Genomic DNA, 17,221 nt, shown 5'->3' on the forward strand with positions numbered 1-17,221 from the left:
AAACAAAATAATTTAAGCAGATCAGCGGGGTTTTAAAGGGGGGAAGAAAGGCTATTAAACTAGGGGTGGTTTGGAAGACCTCTCCCTTAACTGAGCAAACTGGGGTTGAACTGGTTTTCATGGCAATGGCATCAACGTACGCCCCTTTTAAAATTTCCCCACTTACACGGTAGAAGCAGCTTTTGTGTGCACAGGCATATGTCCACTTAAAATTGGGCTCACTTGTGCGTGCAGCCAGGCTATTTTATAACAGGCATGCATACATGCACGTATGTTAGTAAACATCCATGTCCCTGGGTGCGGGATGACAGTTGTGTGCACATATATGCCCACATGCTGGTTTGAAAATTACTGTCTAAAGCTTGCTTTTTTAAATGTTTTTATCCTCCTCAAGTTACTGTTTTGCTTAGTACCAAGATTGATCAGTATAGAAGCCAAAATGTTTCTCCTTCTTGTTGAATATATGTGTAGGAGCCTATATTAATGTATTGGTAAGGTTTAGTCATGTTTTCTTTTCTTAATGTAATTTCCTTTTGAAATATATGAACAGTATGTGGCTGCTTCCAGTAGTCGTAGACTGGTTATAAGCAACAAGGATTTTTTTTCTTTTGGTATTTATTTTTATTCTTCTTTTCCTTTTACTCTTGTTGCTGTTTACAAATGGAACGTTTATTCTATATATTTAAAAATTTGACATGTATAAAAATAAAGTTTAAAAAAAAAAAAAAAGAATGAAACTTACAAAAATGTATATTTCATTTGAGATAAATTAATTTTTGGACTGTGCACCAAAGATTGTAAGGCATGTAGTTTTTTTTTACAAAATTAAAGTGAAGACAAAAATAATAAAAACACACTCATTTAAAAAATCTGCACAAGCATTTTATTTCTCAAAAAAAACCCCCCAAATCTAAAACCCCTCCACATAACTGTTGTAACTAGTTTTATCAAACAGCTGAATTCAGACAACATAAAACTAATGTTTTTTAAATATAAGTACTGCACTCAAAAGTGAACATTTTCTATTTTTCTTAGTAAAGAGACTCAGTGATCTCATAAAGGTCAGAACAAATCTTGCAGAATTTACATTTCATAAAGAAAAGGGCCTGTTTCAACCCTACTCAAATTGACAGGCTTAAAAGAGATGTTTCATTTTATGCATGCCTGTTGAACAGACCTTGCTTAATGTCTGCTGCTATGACATTCAACAAGGTTTAAGTCTCAAAGACAGGTGTAAGGCTCAAAGACATGCTTGGCTGTAGCAACTGCAGGCTGAATGCGTGGTCCCGTAAGCTGAAGGTGAATATTTTCCTTGGCAGTGACAGTACAAATTACTTAGCTTTCTATTAGCCTGAAAGGCAAAGGGTAGTGTCCATGTAACAACTTCACATGCAACTGAAATACTGAAAGATGCAATTAGTAAATCAAACACCAGCTTTTAAGAGGGGCAAAATTCCTTTATTCATTTCTTACTTTAATTACAATTTCAAAGTGAAATGTGAGGGTTTTTTATTTTTATTTTGCAGATCATTTGCTGCTTATTGCTTTAATGAATAACAAGGTTACAGGGCTACCAGTCAAACACAGAGGTGCCAGTTCTCTGGGTGCTTTGATCTCTCAAACTGTGGCAGCTGAGAGAAGTGGAGGAGGTGACATAGGAGGAAGATCTGATATTTTAGGTGTGGAAGTATTCACAGATCTTATGGACAAACGTATCTGCATGATAACAGTTTGCTTTTTCTCGCTATTCCCATGCTGCTTTCCCTGCAGCCAGCACATTATAAATCTCAGTGGCTTAATGTTTCACTAGACAAAAGTACCCATGCTTTTCTCTTTTCTTTTACTTGACAAAAGACATTCAGATATATTTGCAAGATGAGGATGTCTTCTGCATATGTGCATGGTACTTGAAAATGTGCTGAATAAAATCTTTAATAGAAAGTGACGAGTGGTACAGAACAGAACAATCACTTCCTGGCTGCTCATAACATCCAGGTTGCATCCAACTCATGGCTTCAGAGAGGGTTCACTAGTTGTTGTGCTTCATGTACAGAAGTGAACCTTTCAGATCTTTTGGCACACAGTTTACCTCAAAGAATTTCTACTGGGTCTTTCCAAATTTTGCTGGTCTAGCAATGGGTCATATGATAACAGAGAATAATAACTTAAATGCATTAAGAGAGGAGGAACCCCAGCTGACGTATTGCTTAATGTTTGTGTTCAGCTCAGTTGTTTTACATCTGAGATTGCAGAGCACTGAGAGCAGAGGAAGAAGGCAAGGAACAGGCAGAAAGTTAAAGACTTATGGGCAAGAAACATATTAAAGAAACAACAATCCTCAAGATGATTCTTTAGTTTTTTTTAGGGGGAGAGAGGTAAAGCAGGGGTTTCAGTTTGTGAAGGACATTATCTCATCAAGCCATTTTTCATCTTCTTCCAATGGGAATAACATATGACAGCATTTTTGTTCTCTTCTTCGATTCTAGTTTCAAGTTTATACAAGTGTACTGGTCAGAAGGCGCTGTTCACCCCGTAGGGTGGCAGCATGAATACTACAGTCACTTGCTTCGCACTGTCCAGGGACACCTGCTGGACCAGGCAGGCCTGGCTGACCTGGGGCTCCACTGTACCCAGGCAGGCCCTGTGGGCCTGGAGATCCATCTTTAGCAATAACTGTGTATCCGGGATATCCTAGAAAATAAGAAAGTAAATGCTTTGATAAAAGAAAGACACAACTAAGGGAAATGGGGTAAAAAAAAAGTCCTCAGTTCTTAAAACTCGATAGAGCCAACCTTCTTCTACAATATACATAGAAAAGCTAGGATCTATGATCATGACAGAAAACAATACCATTGTACTTCCACTGACAATTTTGTTGCCACTTTCTCCCTACCGATGTCCTATCCCTGCATACCTGCAGAAGAAAAACCTATTAAAACAAATACTTTGCTCCAGTTTGTACTGGAGATCATCAAGTTACTTACGTCGTATGGTCTATAGACATCTGGGTAACTAACAGTTAAACCAATGGCATAGCAAAGCATTTTGAAAGATTTGTAAGGACATATCAAGCTAATTAGCAAAATGTCATGGCTCACTGCTACCTACTAGCTTCTTTTTTTTTTTTTTTGAGGGGGCGGAGCTACATGCAGAGTGTTGAACAATACCTGTTGCATTTGTTTTGTAACAAGCTAGCAGTCTAAGAAGGCACTGGAATAGGAGCCACACTGAGCTGCAGGAATATAAATAAACAAATATGTTATTGCAGGAGCTAAACAAGATCGCTGAAAGTAGCTTACCTGTGACAGGTGTTCTTCAAAGACAGCAGGAAGTAAATCCTCACCGGTGGGTGATATCATCTGATGGAGCCCGGTGCGGAAGATGCATTCAAAAGCTTTGAGAAGCTTTTGAAATGCTTGATTGAGCATATGCAGCACAATTCATGCCACCATGTCATGCAGATCCAACTCAATTCTTTTATAGCAATTTATACATAAATGTGAAAAACCAGCTCCAAAGGAAGGCAGGTGGGTTTTGTGAGGACTTATAGCCAGGTGTCCTCAGAGAACATGTTACAGGAAAGCAACATTTGATTTCACAGAGGTCAAGCAAGATGTGAAGTCCTCACCAGTGGGGGAATCCCTAACTAGAGACTGTCCCAAACTAAGAGGGAGACAAATAGAAAAATGTTGCAAATGGGCAAACTACTTTTGGTAGCAACCAGCCATTTTTCTTCCTTCTTCAATTTTTTTTTAAATATAGGAGCAGCCTGGAAAGAAAGATAATGGGCCCTGGAGGGATGGAGGTAAGTTATATACCTCAAATAGACTCTGCAGGACAGACTGTTGCATCAGGAACCCCTATCCAAACAATAGTGAGATGATTAGTAAAAATGTGGAGAACCCCATGCAGCAGCTTTGCAAATCTCCTCCATGGGCTCTAACACTATGAATCTTGAAATGCCCTACCAGATTCAGGCCTGCCTGGGCATAAGGGAAGGAGATGCAATCTGCTAACCAGTTGGAAAGGATGCACTTGGCAACATAAGTTATGAGTTTGCTGGACTTAAATAAAACAAAAAGCTGGGTGGACTTTCTAAGGATTTCAGTCTGTTCCAAATAGAAGGCCAAGGCTCATTTGCAATCCAAACTGTGCAACACTTGTTCACCTTTACTGACATATGTCCTGGGGAAGAACATTTGAAGGGTAATTGATAGGTTAATGTGGAAGTCAGATATTACCTTAGACAGGACCATCCTGTTAAAAAACTTAGTACAAGGTGGATAAGTCACTAGGGCCTGGAGCTCACTGACTCTCCATGCCGAAGTGACTGCTTCCAAAAATAAGACCTTCCAAGTCAGGTACTTCAGCTCACAGGAATCTAGTGACTCAAAGGGAGCTTTCATCAGCTAGATCAATACCACATTGAGGTCCCATGATACAACAGGAAGCTTGATGGGAGGCTTCAACTGAAGCAAGCCTTGCATAAGTCAAACAAATAAGGACTGTACAGAGACTGGTTTATCTTCTACATGGTGATGACATGTGCCAATTGCACTGAGATGAGCCTTGAGCTAGCCTTCAGATCAGACAATGGAATATGTAAAAGGTATTCAAGCAGTTTTTTTTTCTTGCCAGGCAAATCAGATTCACTTTTATGATTGGATGACTAGAGAATTGGATCAAGGAAGAGACCTCAATGTGATTTACTTGGATTTCAGCAAAGTTTTTGATATGTTCTCACATAGGAGGCTAGTGAATAAAATGAGAAGCTTGGGAATGGGTGCCAAAGTGGTGGAGTGGATTATTAATTGTTTGTCTGACAGGAAATAATGTGTAATGGTAAATGAAACCTACTCTGATGAGAGAACAGTGCTAAGTGGAGTACTTCAAGGATAGGTTTTGGGACTGGTTCTGTTCAATATCTTCGTGAGTGACATTGCGGAGGGATTAGAAGGAAAGGTTTGCCTTTTTGTGGATGATAATAAGATATGCAATAGAGTGAACATGCCTGATGGAGTAGAGAGAATGAAAAGTGATTTAAGAAAACTTGAAGAGTGGAAGAAGATTTGGCAGCTGCTATTCAATGCCAAGAAGTGCAGAGTCATGCACCTGGGGTATAGAAATCCAAAAGAGCTGTATGTGATGGAGGGTAAAAGACTATCATGTGCAGAGCAGAAGAGGGACCTTGGGGTGTTTGTGTCTGGTGATCTGAAGACATGAAGCAATGGGACAAGGCAGTAGCTAAAGCCAGAAAGATGCTGGGCTGCAGAGAGAGAGGAATAACCAGCAGGAAAAAGGAGGTGATAACGCCCTTGTGCAGGTCCTTGGTGAGGCCTCACCTGGAGTATTGTGTTCATTTTTGGAGACCATATCTCAAAAAGGATAAGGATAGGATGGAAATGGTCCAGAGGAAGGTGACCAAAATGGTGGGGGGACTGTTTCAGAAGATCTATGAAGAGAGGCTGAAGGATCTAAATATGTATATCCTGGAGGAGAGGAAGTGCAGGGGAGATATGATACAGATCTTCAGATACCTGAGAGGTATTAACGATGCACAAACTTCAAACCTTTTCTGCTGGAAAAGAAACAGTAGAACTAGGTGTCATGATATGAAATTCCAGGGGGGAGAAGACTCAGAACCAATATTAGGAAATATTTCTTCACGGAGAGGGTGGTGGATACCTGGAATGCTCTTCCAGAAGAAGTGGTGAAGAGAGGAACAGGTAATGAATTCAAAAGGGCGTGGGACAAACATTGCGGATTCCTAAAGGCATAATGAAAGGGATGGTGCAACATTTTTGCATGAGGGTAACCTGCATGGAGCAGCAGCTACTACCTTTCTTCATTGGAGACACAGAGAGGAGATTCTCCCAAATTTTCATTTACATCTCCTAAAGGTTCTCTTGGAAGGCACTGCCACAATATCTGGTTGGGGGAGGCGGGAAATCCACAAACTGGAAGATGTCAAGCATTTTGTCCCTGGACTTCCTCCTCCTGCAGTTCAAATGGAATGACCTCTGTTATTCTCTTTATAAAGTTGGCAAAGAAGAGATCCTCTGGAAGAGATTTTCTCCTTTCCTGTGGAGGAGAGGGGTTTGAAGAGAGATCTGTTCACCCTTCTTGATCAGAGAAGTCTCCAGATCCATAACTGTATCCTCAGCAATACTCAGAGCTTGAGCCAGAATGGCAAATTGCAGTGTGGACTGAGCTTGCATCTGGCTAGCAACAAGATCTTATTGAGGACAGCAAATTAACATTGATGTGGTGGTAACCCAGTGTCAATGCCCCTCCACCGGATGCTCTTAGAGTCTCTAGCAGGGGTTGGACCTCAGTCTGTAAGTGCAATATTTTTAATGGCATTAGCCAAATAACTCTCAGTTTATCCAGCTAAATGCTGCATTTTCAATATCCCCAGTACGTATCCAGTTAAGCCAGTTAAGTTATTATCCAGCAAAAAATCAGCTGAATAATAGAGGGAACTCATGGCACAGAAACCATGGGAGGTTGGTAGCCAGAAAGGCTGCTAAGGCTACTTTGGGAGGAGGTGTTTATTAGCTAATCTATTAGAAATGCTAATAAAGCTGCAAACCAGAGACTTACTGATGAATTTTTTTTTTATCTTGTGTGGAAAATACCTCAAATGTAGCCTGGACATTTTTAGATTTTGAACTGTAAGGGAGGAGGACAGTCTATACTGAGCTGCCATTCTGCCTGCAGGGAGAGGGTGTTTCAATAAATTTGTCTTTTCTCAGTTTGAATTTTATGAGATGCTTTTTGACCCTTAGAGGCTGTTGCCATTCCTGGAAATATTGTGAGGATATGTTGTCCTCTCTACAGGAATGGTTCATGGAATTCAAGGCATTCCCAGCATTGCGCATCAATGGAGATCAATGCCAGTGCTTCTTGGACTATGTTCAATGAACATCAAAAGATCTTCTCAATGCCAAATGAAAGCAGCAGAACACTTTGTTTCCTCTGGGTATGAGAAACTGGATCCTCGCTCCTTGGCCCTTTAGAGTGCTCAATGCCAAGGGGATCAATGCCCTCCTGATGTTGATGCACCATCAGTGGTCAGTATAGCTCCTGGGTCTCTCGATGCCAATGGGCTGGATTTAACTCTCCCAAAGATCCTCTCCATCATCTCTCATTGGGAACGGAATCCTCTAGGGATCATCCCCTGGGCAAAACACATGGGGATCTGAGATAGACATGATTTGTTTGAAACCAGGGGCACTTAATGATGTCGCTGGCCTTCTTCACTTTCTGGTACATCAATCGAAAAACAAGCATAGTGAAATTGAGTGGCTCAATTTAAATTAAAAATACCCGACCAATGCTGTTCGATGCATAAATGTCAGTGCACCTAATGGATGATGAAAAATTTGCAATAGGTCGATACAACCTACCTAGTGATATTAAGAGGGGTGGAATCAAGAGAACCATAAGACCTCAAGTGATTATTTAGAATTTTTAGATACTTCTCCTAACAGAAAGTGTAAGAGAGAGAGAAGAACCGCAACCATGGGACTCCGAGGAAAAAACAGAGTGAGGTGGCCCTGTGTGATGCAGATAATAGATGTTTTTGAGTAAATCTTCCATACTGGACATCATCAGATGACATCACCCAGTGGTTAGGACTTAACATCCTGCTTTTCCTCGGAAAAACAACTGAACCTGTGGCTGCCTGGCTAATAATGTTCTAAGCTGCCTTGCTGATAAGTCAGGAAGTGAATCTCAGCAGCATGCTTCTTAAAGGTGTAGTAGCATGCATCACAATAGCAACATGAGTTACATGAAAACTTATTGCAATGATCTTTTATTAGGGGGTGCGGTCTAGTGGTTAAAGCCTTGAACTACAATCCACTGACTGGGAGCAAAATGTTTCCCTCACTTGGGCCACAGTTTACCCAGTTCTACCTGAGTTATAAAAACAATATTCCAGGGGTGACCAACTCGAGTATTTGAGAGCCACAGACAGGCCAGGTTTTCAGGATATCCACAATGAATATACATAAGATAGATTTGTATACAATGAAGACAGTGCATGCAGATCTACCTTATGCATATTCATTGTGGATTTCCTGAAAACCTGTTTTTTTTTTGTGGCTCTAGAGGACCAGAGTTGGCCACTCCTACAATATTCCATGTTCTTATGTTTCATGTACTCCAAGCACCTAAAATGTGTAGCAAAGCCATTTACCCCAAAGGCGACTGCTTGTATGAGAGATGAAATATTAACTAGACATTGGGATCTAGGTTTAAAAGGTACAATATAAAGTCCTGTATTTATTCATTTTGGGCCTGATTTTAAAAAGCATTTACTCGAGTAAAAACCAGGTTTACTGGAGTAAATTCACTTTACTTGAGTAAGTGGGTTTTTGAAAATTGCTACAATATATGCCATTGACTTGTCTATAGGATTTACTCACATAAGTGCACTTTACTCGAGTAAATGGCTTTTGAAAATTGCTACAATAGTAGCTACATTTACGCATGTAACTCCTTTTGAAAATTACCCCCATAATTTGTATTATATTTTGTGATTATATAACATTTTCACTGCACTCAAAGCAGAAAAGGGCAAAAATAACTCAGATTTTGTGCTTTCAGAGGGAAATTTTAAAGATAAAATAAATCCAGTGGGAGACTATTAGACCAAAATCAGAACAGGATGCAATGACATCACTGCACCATGAGTAGTATATCTGTAAGCGACAAAGGTGCTAGAACGCTCGTGTCATGAGAACATGAGACCACATTGCAACCGTGTGCGTGCCTATCGTACTGTAAATCTGACTGCATAGAAAATACATTTGAGGCAAAATCATATTGATCCCAACCCCCATAGCGTGTTCTCGAACTTCCTTGGACTATTTCCTCTTTCTGGTACTTGTCTCTCTCTTTCTGAAAATATATAGTTTCTCTATTTTTCTATCCCTTCCTCACTCCAAAGCCAGTAGGACCAGGAATCCATTTTTTTTTTTTTGCCCCTTTTGCCTGACTTACATTGCTGCTTCTCGGCCAACTGCCTCTTCCCCATACTACCGAAACCAAAGCCTTCAGCAGGAAAGGCACAGGTAAAGTGCACCATAAGCTGCTGGTATTCACCGGCATTCCTTTTAGAAGTAAGAGATCATGCCAGGCTGTGATATCACATCAGTGAAATCTGGAGCTCATGGTGACACGATGATCATAAATCGCAAGGATCCTCTTCGGTACAGGTGCGTATATACAGGAACGGTAACTTTAAAACAAGCGCGTGCGTGCCCATATGCGCATGTATGGGCGTGAGCGAACATGCGCTAGCATTTTCTATCGTCCGTGCAAGTGTGCGCACATTTTATAAAATGCACCCTAGCGCACATGTTGGCTCATAATTTTAAGCACTTGCATGACCATCTGCTAATCACACATTTTCCTTGAGAAGTATCGACTTGTACACGCTCAAGTGAGGTAATTTTATAACATGCGTGCATGCAGGAAATAACTAGTTTTACAAATTAGTTCACCAGTTTGCTCAGTCAATTCCTAGGACATCAAACCCCCCCCTTGTTATTCAATCTTCAATCCTTCCAGGTCACCCAGACCCTTCACCTAGTCAGAAATTGGCTATAAAGAGTGTTATTGTGACTTACACCTGATAAATAGCAGAAGTAAACGGGCACAGGTAGCAGCTATATGCTCGCCGCTAGCGCTGGTTATAAAAATCTGAAGTTATGTGTGTAAATGCTGGCCCCACCCACCCTGGAATGTCCCTGCCCCGCCCCTTTTTTAAACCTGCTGATTTGTCCATGCACCATTACTTGTGCACGTAAGTACGAGGTTTATAAAAGAGGTCAGACACGGGCATGTGATAGATGCGTGTGCATCAGAGCTTTTTGGCACGAATATCTTTTTTTAAATCTGTTGTAGAGTAGATAGTCATATTCAACAGAGATTTTTTCCAAAATGAGAAAATATCCTTTTAGAATAAGCACATTGGGTCCTTTTAATAAACCATGGCTTAGTTCCTGTGGTATTCACTAACATAAGAACATAAGAAGTTGCCATACTGGGTGAGACCAAGGGTCCATCAAGCCCAGAATCCTGTTTCAACAGTGGCCAATCCAGGCTATAAGTACCTGGCAAGTACCCAAACACTAAGTAGATCTCATGCTACTAATGCCAGTAATAGCAGTGGCTATTCCCTAAGTAAACTTAATTAATAGGAGTGTAGCTGGCCCTTCTTTTAGCCACTACATAGTCCTAGGTCCCTTACCATCAGGATTAGTAACAGCATAGCAGGATTTCCCATTTCCTTTTCAGTCTCTCCAAAGAGCTGACTGTGATTGGCTATCAGAAAGGCATAAGGTGGAACTAAAGGTAGAGAGAGTGTGGTCATTTTGAGTTGACTCTTGAATAGTAAGGAGCTATTTTTCCTTTCACCCTCCAGAGTTGGGCCCACTAACCCAATTTGGTATTTTTCTTGCATTCAGAGTAGATTCCTCATCAGTACACTTCCTGTCTGATAGGGTCTGCCTCATTTTTGAGCGAGCAAGCGAGAGATTTTTGGAGATTTTAGTTAGGTTCTGGATAAGTTTTTCTCATTCTGGGGAGCACCCTGTGCTTTGGAGAGGGACAAGCCCCAGTCCTGAAGGCAGGAGCTGGAGACCTGTGAGCTACCCCTCTACTCCCTAGAGAATGCAAGACCAGTGACAGCAATACTCAGTGTAAGATATTTTTGGACTTAGAGACATTTGGATTTTTACCCTTTTTGTTAGTGTGGAGGTTTTTTTCCCCACCCCTCTTCACAACTTGGAGGAAGGCGGGTCCGGGGGCATGGCGGTGGTCCGGGGACGGTCCCGAGTCCTCCGGCACAGTGGCCTGGGTTAGATAGGGGAAGGGAGGGGAAGGTGTGGGGGGAGCGGTAGAAAAGTTCCCCTCCGAGGCCACTCTGATTTTGGAGCGGCCTCGGAGGGAACGGAGGCAGCCTGGGTGGCTCGGCACGCACAAGTTGCACAATTGTGCACCCCCTTGTGTGCGCCGACCCTGGATTTTATAACATGTGTGCGGCAGCATGCGCATCTTATAAAATCGGGCGTAGATTTGTTCGCGCCGGGTTGTGCGAACAAATCGACGCCCGCGCGCACCTTTTAAAATTTGGCCCTTACTGCATTGGAATATAATTTAAAAAAATATACTTGCATGTTAAACCATGCACTGAATTTCAGCACACAGTTTTAACACTTGGCCCCATTTGCTGGTGAAAATTGTAAAGATAACTACAATTATCTGGTGTAGCTCTGTAGAGTCCAGTGCAATGGACTTTGGGCTAATTTCAAACACCAGCAGATATTGTAGAAGGAGCCATTAGAAAGAACTCAGCTCTACCTCTTGGCCCTTGATGTCCATCTGGTCCAGGTAGTCCAGTGCCCCTATCTCCTCGCTCACCTTTCTGACCTCTGTCACCTACAAAACACATTAAGAGAAAGGAATACGACAGGTATTTTATTATATAGGATAACTGCATTTAAATTGGGTATATCTATGCCCTTACCTATATCCCCAACAGCCCCTCTTGGTCCTGGAACTCCAACAGGTCCCCATGGACCAGATTGTCCCTTCAGTCCAGCAAGACCTGGTTTACCCTGTTAAAAGTTAAGAAACATAAAAAGATGATGGTAGAAAAAGACCTTATGACCTATTTAGTCTGCCCATATCTACAATCCCTACCACTCCTTCAGAGAACCTCTGTGCTTGTCCCCATGCTTTCTTGAATTCAGATCAGTAATTTTATTTTTAAGCTACAGCATGTATTATCATTAGCAAACCCATATAGCTACCAAACAAGGCTACAAGAGAGACAAAATAGATCCAGCCACTAAAAGACATGCGTTCCAGGTATACATTTTAAAGAACACCAGTTGACATCGCTCATCTTTTCTCTTTTTGATGGTATTAAGCTTAGAGCGACCATTCAGATCATAAAAGCTAAGTAAACAAGAATACCAAACCCACATATTTAATGTAACAGTGGATGAAAGCAGAAAAAGACCAATCGGCCCCTCTAGCCTGCCCAGTTATGCCTGTCCACAGTGCAAGGATATGTTGTAAACTATCACTCCTTATCCAGGACAGTTTTCATCATCACTCATCATCTTGGGCAGAGGAGCATGCAAATTCCCCACTTCATTCGTATCTTTCTCTCTTCCCTTCCCAGATCTTTAGGTTGGGTGATCTTCATACAGCCTGCACAGTGATAGTCTGCGACGTGAACACTGCTCACGTAAACTCTACTGAATATTTTCAAAGGAAACTCATGCACATGTTCGCTTTGAAATTTGGTGGAGTAAATGGCCAGGAATGCGCAGAGGTTCATGGGCACAGAGTTATACCTGCTCTTCTGAGGGCATAACATCTGCACGTACACTTCCACACATACCTTTTAAAATTAAAAAAAAAATCACATAAATGCCAATTCTGCCTCAACTCCATCTCCCACCCCTGAATGCCTCTGCTTAGTTTTCACAAAAGTGCACATGAAACTTGGTTACGCGCATACTTTTACATGCACAGAACCCAAGTCAATTTTCTAAAAGCCATTTACATGCATACATGGCTTTTAAAATTAACCCTTAAAAATCTAAATAGCTATATCCTTACTAGCGTAGCCATTACTCATACATTAGGCCTCCAAGGTCCCCTGCAAAGTCTGCCAGACAGACCCAGCTTTGTAAGAGCCTGGATTTCCATTAGATCTTCTAGAGGTCCATATTCAGCTGCTGCGTGGCTCGTCAGTTTAGCAGGATACACTTATCCAGGATAGTCAGCAGCATGGCAGTGCTGCTGAATTTACTCGGCTAACTTAAACTTAGCCAGAGAAGTTTATCTGGCTAACTTTAGGACAGGTCAGTGACAAGATCAGAGCTAGCCGGATAAGTTATCTGGCTTACTTTGGTTAGCTGACGTCATTCTTCCCAGGAATGCCTCCTGCCTGTTCCCAGAATGCCCTCAACTTAGCCACATAATTCCATCGTGGTAGAATCCATTATGGCAAAAGCCAAAAGATCCAAGCTACACACCAATGTGCCACCAGGCAAAGATCACAGATACTTAGATGAATTTGGGCAAAAAATGTATCACGTCACTATGTTATTTTCAAAGATTTATCACCATCAATTTTACATAACACAGTTACTTGTATGAGTGTTTACAGACCTTACAACCAGCCTGTCTCTCGACCCAGGAATCTTTGCCACAACCCTTGCATAGAAGGAGGAATAACCAGTAAGAAAAAGGAAATGATGATGTCCTTGTACAGGTCCTTGGTTAGGCTTCACCTCAAGTACTGTGTTAAATTCTGGAATCCTTATCTCAAAAGGGGTAAAGACAGGATGGAGACATTCCAGATAAGGGTGACCAAAATGTTGTGGTGTTAGTATGAGAAGATTTATGAGGAGAGGCTGAAGGATCTCAGTATGTATACCCTAGAAGAGAGGAGTTAGGGGAGATATGATACAGACCTTCAGATATCTGAAAGATTTTAATGTTGTACAAACGTCAAACTTTTTCTGTTGGAAAGAAATCAGTAGAACTAGGGGATACAAAATGAAACTCCAAGGAGCACAACTAAGAATCAACATCAGAAAATATTTCATCATGGCAAGGGTGGTGGATACATGGAATGCCCTTCCAGAGGAAATGGTGAAGACGAAAACAGTGAAAGAATTCAAAGAGGCATAGGATAATCACTGTAGATCCCTAAAGGCTAGAGGAGGGAAATGAAGAAAAGAGCACATTATTGTAACTTGCTAGTATGGCAGTTACTACAATAAGCCTTGATACTGTTGATGCAACTCCAACACTGCTCTCTGCTTCAATAGCAGAGGGAAAAGGGGAATTGGATTCAGTCAGCAACCAATGAGGGCCCTGATTTTTACAGTCTGGGGAACTAATAAGTATGGGGATAACTTGGTAGTGTGGCTTTTACTACCCTTAACCAATAAGCCTTGAAACCTTTGATGCAACTCCAACACTGCTCACTGCTTCAATGGCAAGGGGAAAAGGGGAATTTGGATTCAGATAGCAACAGAGAGTCCCAACTTTTACAGTCTGGGGATCTGATGTGCAGGCATAAGGTATAAAACACAGGATTGCTTCTACGGCCAAGTCCAAAAGCAAAGCACGTCAAACAGCACTGTCTGAATTTCCATAAAGGCTCATCACCCAGTAAAAATGTTGCTAGCAGTAAATTTTTATGGGCAATCATAAGGATTGGCAATGCATTAGTTGCTACCCTTAAGAAAAACATGGGGTAAAAAGCTTTTGATACTGTCCCGCATAATAGAGTTATGAATAAAATTAAAAGCATGGGAATGAGTGTCAAGGTGGTGGCATGGATTACAAGCTAGTTGACTAGCCTTTTCTGCCATCATTTCTATGTTACTACTATATCTATATGTCAGAAGCCTATTATCTCTATTTGGACGTGCAAAATCACTTGGGTTTGTTGATTCCTTATAGAAAAAGGTTGTGCAACAGTATTCAACATGTGCTGGTCATGACATCAGTACAAACTAAGGGCAAGCGGCTAAAAATGCCTGTCCACATTTCAGTCTCTACACTTTCTCATTTGCTTACTCTCTGAAAAATGTATTCATCCCAGCTCCATAGGAATTAATGGGGAAAACCACACTACTCATACACAAAGGAAAAGAAATTATTTCAATCAGAAAACAAACTTTCAGTGCCTTATTATGTTGAAGTGATTGAGGAATTGCTGGTATGCAATGACCTTACAATCTCACACCCCTTTTCCATACTTGCCAGCATGGAGCCTCATCTGTCACATGTAAGGGTTCCCTTGCTACTTCGCCTACCCTGTATCCCCAGTATTCTTGAGATTTTTCATAGTTTCCTCAGATTTCCGAGGTTTTGGGGCTTTGGTTTGATTGTTCCCCAGCAATCATGCCATAATAGATGGGGTTCTGTCTTCATACATTCCATACATGTCAGTCCTTCAAACACCTTGCCACCTTCAACCACATTTATCCACCTTTTACCACAGCCCTCATACATACTGATTGACATAGTGTCTTCTAGGCTAGGATACCCTACTTAAGCTCTTGTTGTCATTGCTCTGAAGAGGGATATATGATGGGACTTATAGAGGTAACAATGGCATGTTTACAAAAATGGACACATCTGGAGACTAAAGAGTTATTGTTGCCACTCACTTTTCTTGCCATTTCTCTAATACCTGCTATTTACAATCACAAAAAAAACCCAAAAAAACAAAAAACACAGGATGCCTGCCAGCTGTGCTTAAACAGCACAAACAGATCTGGACCCTTTAAATGCTGGTAATGTTCTGCTCCAGTTATGACTCTGGATATAGTATAAACACACAGGTACCATGTGCTCATGCCCATTGCCCAACTGAGAGCAAAGAATGGTCAATACCTCTGTGACATCCAGCTGTTGCACACCAGCCTTCCTCTAATTAGTCCTCTGGTACTAATATTGGGATGAGGAGGACTAACCCTGGTGTGACTTTCTCCCAACTCCAGTAAATCTGACATGGCTTTTCTCCTTTCTTTGAGTGAGAAGGATAAGGTCCATACACTATGCTGATGAATCCAATCTGTTCTATTAGAGTACGAGGGGGACTTTTCTCTAGTCTAAAACTTTGCTTTGTACTTGTTTGAATCGGTCCACTAATAATTGTCTTTTTTATATTTTCCATACCAACCCAAACCCCTCGAGGAAGAATTGTGCAATACAATGGTGTCCTATTAGTTGATGGATGATCCCCTATGATATAAGAGTATGGAGGACTAGCTGTGGCTGGAGAAAGAGATTCACTCTGAGTATTTCCCTGTACGTCTGTCACTGTCGAACTTGGAGTCTCATCTGCGTGTCTGTAAGTGTCTTTTCCTGTGTGTCTGTCACTGTCTGGCACCTGCTGCATTCTGTCTTGTTTGTGTGCCTCATTTGGTCCCATTTTTCTAGAATACATGCTTCCTCCTTTTCCCCTTCTCTAGTGTGTCTCTGTGTGTATATGCACTATGGTATTTTTCCCCTTTCTGTGCTTTGGGTACAGTCCTTTGTTGCCTACAGTGGAAAGGCACATACTTTTACCGTGTTCCCTGACTATTTTCCATCATGTGGTTTGCATATATATATAAAGTGCCTAGGTGAATTCACAACATATTTTATTGACAAATATTGAAATATAAATAATCATACAAAACAATTTTTCAATATGTGCACATAAACACCAATATATTAAAAACATATATATTCCCAACTATAGGCCACAGTTTCGCCAGCTTCTTCAGGAGACACATACACACATACAATATTAAAAACACAAGATAAGTGCACACAAACTCAAACAGATGTCAAAATAATCAATAAACAATGTATATGTTCTCTATAGATTGGTTTCCTAGAAGAAAGTTCAAGCCAAAGCAGTTTACAGAAGAAGTAATACAAAAAATAACAAATACAGTACCTCATATATTTTTCATTTAACATTCAGTAGGGATATTCCAGATAGCAGGGTGACTTTGGATGTGGGGCAGTGACAGAGAGATTAAGGACTGGGGCTGATAATGATATGTGAAATGAAACGAACGGACATCTACAATCAGAACATCCTTATTTTGGGAATTTTGAAAATTCCTCTCTTGCTGATCTGGGCCTAGATTAGCCATTTGCAAACCTTCTTATAAATAGTTCAGATGGAAATAACCCCTCCTCCTTGATCAATCCAAACGTAGACTGGGTTTTACAGCTGGATCCTAAAGGATAATAAAAGAAAAGGGCTTGCTTCCTGGACGGTAAGCAAGCTTGAAAGTTAGGGGCCCAATATAACTCTAGTCAAACAAATTACTTTGCTATCTGAAAATCTTTTAATTAGCTTTCGCTATCCAACATATCTGGCATTGGGAGAGCCAAGTTACTTAATACTGATGTCACTAATGGTATTCTGTGATGGGGCCATGCACCAAGGGGGGTAATTTCTGTAACAGCCTGCATAAAATTACACCAGTTTTCAAAGGAAATTTTACATGCGCAAGACGTCATTGAAAATTACCCCAGCAAACCAACTTCTATTTGGTGCAGTCACTTTTACCACAAAAATTTACACACACAGGTAAATGAAAACCTCCACCCAGACCTCACCCGTAGAAACACATCCCCTATATGCAGGTAAAAGTGTGCTTCACCTGCA

At 41.0% G+C, this 17,221-nt stretch overlaps 1 long non-coding RNA gene across 1 annotated transcript; it reads right to left on the reverse strand.

Annotated features, from left to right (window-relative positions):
• Nucleotides 1–1,513: 1,513 nt before the first annotated feature.
• Nucleotides 1,514–11,588, reverse strand: LOC115086183. Its single transcript, XR_003855133.1, has 3 exons — nucleotides 11,540–11,588; nucleotides 11,374–11,451; nucleotides 1,514–2,691 (listed from the first exon to the last, which is right to left on the reverse strand). It is a non-coding gene; the product is annotated as an uncharacterized LOC115086183 (long non-coding RNA).
• Between the last annotated feature and the right edge of the window lie 5,633 nt (nucleotides 11,589–17,221).

The sequence above is a fragment of the Rhinatrema bivittatum genome, chromosome 2 (assembly GCF_901001135.1).
Source record: "Rhinatrema bivittatum chromosome 2, aRhiBiv1.1, whole genome shotgun sequence".
NCBI lineage: Eukaryota > Metazoa > Chordata > Amphibia > Gymnophiona > Rhinatrematidae > Rhinatrema > Rhinatrema bivittatum.